The sequence below is a fragment of the Xylocopa sonorina genome, unplaced genomic scaffold (genome assembly GCF_050948175.1).
Source record: "Xylocopa sonorina isolate GNS202 unplaced genomic scaffold, iyXylSono1_principal scaffold0079, whole genome shotgun sequence".
Classification (NCBI taxonomy): domain Eukaryota; kingdom Metazoa; phylum Arthropoda; class Insecta; order Hymenoptera; family Apidae; genus Xylocopa; species Xylocopa sonorina.
Window position 1 is genome coordinate 45001 of NW_027490150.1, and position 2500 is coordinate 47500.

Here is a 2500-nt window from a genome sequence, read left to right on the forward strand (position 1 = left end):
AGCGGCGGAACCGCGGGATTCAGTGCTGGGCTCATTCCTGTTCGCTCGCAGCTACTAAGGAAATCCTGGTTAGTTTCTTTTCCTCCGCTTAGTAATATGCTTAAATTCAGCGGGTAATCTCACCTAATCTGAGGTCGTCTCTACGTGACGCACGAAATTCATTCGTGCCATCGAGCTCGCTTACGGAGAGAAGGTAAAAAAAAAAGAGATTCGTATGTATAAATATATACAAGACGAGGAGAGAGCATCGGCGAACGGGGACGGCAGACGACGAAAAGAACTTTCGTCCATCTCCGACACAGCGATCCTTTGATTTACCGCTCGAGAAACCGGCAAGAAGAAACTACACGCACCTCTCTTCGTTGTTGTGTTTCTCGTCGAAGCGTTTTATGCACCTCGCCAATGCCTTTCGTGTGTCGGTATTTCTTTTATATATAAGATTCGTAAAAAATATAAAAGAAAAAAAAATACGAGACTCTCGCTAGACGACCAAGCTACCGGCGTTTCTTTAACATCCGTCCTCTTTATCGTCGTAGCTGCGAACGATCGACAAACCGTTTACACTCTCCAGCGGTTCCACACCTTCCGCGCGTAACACGCAGAGATCGAAACGGAGCGGCTCCTTTTCCCCCGATTTTATTACCCTGATCCTTCGGAAAGAAGGACAGGCCGAGTTGGAGCGCCCGCACGAATCTCTCTGCTGCGTGAACGGGAAATAAAAGGGAACGCACGCGTGGAAAAGCGTACGATGCGATCGTAGCGCAAGCTGCGCTTCCGGGGACTGGATGACCGGCTTTTGGTCGCGCGGTCCCGTCTCGACAACGAAGACATGGGGTGACCAACGCACTCGATGATCACGAAGTAGGGCGGTAGTACCTTGCGGCACCGAGGCGGCACCTCGTCGAAGAAAAAAACTCGAGCCTCGCCAAAGGGGAGCCAATCTTCCCGTATCTGCTCCGAAAACTCTCTCCTTTGTCGCGCGTGTTACCGATTCGAGTTTCGCTTCGGGAGATCTCCGAAGCGCGGACACGCGTCACAGGCCAGAAACGTTGCGACGCTACACGGACGCAACGACGGCCTATGTTCGAGTGACGGTCCGCGCGAGAGATCTTTTCTTCCCTCGCGGAAACATGGTATACACACGCGCGGAGAGAACAGAGAGAACGGGTTATTCTGATCGAACACCCTGGGGCTGTACGAGGAGAACTTCGAACGATCGGATGCGCATCATCGTCCCTCGCGTTACGACGATGTCGCTCTCTCTCTTGTATATCTCTTCTCTCTCGACCGAGAATTCTCCCTCGGTCTTGCGGCGTGAAAAAAACAATTCATTTTAAACGACGTCGAGCGCGCGGCATGTTCGTATCGTGCGCTAAAGGCGGGGCGAAGGCGATGCGTGTGGCGGGTGTGCGAATTCGGAACGCGGAACAAAATCGGCGATCGAAACACGAAGCGGTTCCCGTGGGCGGTCGTCCGTTTAACGGACGACTCACGACGCCACGAAGAACTCACGCGAGTTCGTGATCGACGCACCGTCGAGTTCCGTGAACGCGTTTACGCACGCCGCACGCGCACACACACGTTGCCAATCGCGGATTGCCTCGGCACGGCCACAGACGACTCGGACGAACGTCCAACGATCGCTCGTACGTCGCGTATCGCTCCTCTTCCTCCCTTTCTCGGTGCCGCCCGAACTCAGAAACGTTCGTAATTTAATTCGAGAATGAACGACGGCGGGCAGATTCGAGCACCGTAGGGAAAGAAAGATTCGACGAAACGCAACGCAAGCAGTATTCTGGTTACGTGAACGACCCTCAGCTAGGCGTGGTCCAGGAATTGTATCCGTGGACCGCAATGTGCGTTCGAAATGTCGATGTTCATGTGTCCTGCAGTTCACACGTTGACGCGCAATTAGCTGCGTTCTTCATCGACCCACGAGCCAAGTGATCCACCGTTCAGGGTAATCGTATATGTATATTTTATTGATCTTTGAGTCTCTTGGTACTAAAGTTCGAACAAGTCGATACCCAAACGTCTCCGTTGAAAGAGACGCGGGCGTCGCCGAACGGAGTTCGAGGCGACACGATATATCGGTCCTACGGATGAAACGCATACGCCGATGGTTCGCGCGTAAGGTCTCCCTCAAAGTTACGAAAAAATGCACACGCGCGTCCAGGTGCGAAGAGAAAAAAAAAAATCCCTTCAAAAATTCGTTAGGACTCCTCCGCGTACCAGCAGCCTCGAGGCGGTCTTTTTCCTCCCGGCAACGCGAAGCGAGCATAAACTGTTCGAGCTCGCAACGGCGGGATTACAGACTCTCGACAACGAGGACAACGGGCAACGGCGGAATCGTCCCCTCTGGAACGAACGTGCGCGTCGAACTGAGAAGAAAAAAGACCAAACACCCAGCGGCGTATTGCTTTCGAGATCGACAAGACGCTCTCGTTCGGGTGAACATAACACAATGTTATCATCGATGGGACACACTCGTCGTCTTCGC

General features: G+C 53.0%; 2 non-coding genes across 2 annotated transcripts in view; both read right to left on the reverse strand.

The window, feature by feature from the left end:
* LOC143432298 (large subunit ribosomal RNA) overlaps window positions 1–137 on the reverse strand; it is a 4039-nt gene extending 3902 nt beyond the window's left edge. The window contains exon 1 of the ribosomal RNA XR_013102949.1: window positions 1–137. This exon is cut by the window's left edge and continues 3902 nt beyond it. This is a non-coding gene — a ribosomal RNA (large subunit ribosomal RNA).
* Window positions 138–1808: 1671 nt separating this feature from the next.
* LOC143432337 (5.8S ribosomal RNA) lies at window positions 1809–1963 on the reverse strand. Its single transcript, XR_013102967.1, has one exon. It is a non-coding gene; the product is annotated as a 5.8S ribosomal RNA (ribosomal RNA).
* Window positions 1964–2500: the final 537 nt, after the last annotated feature.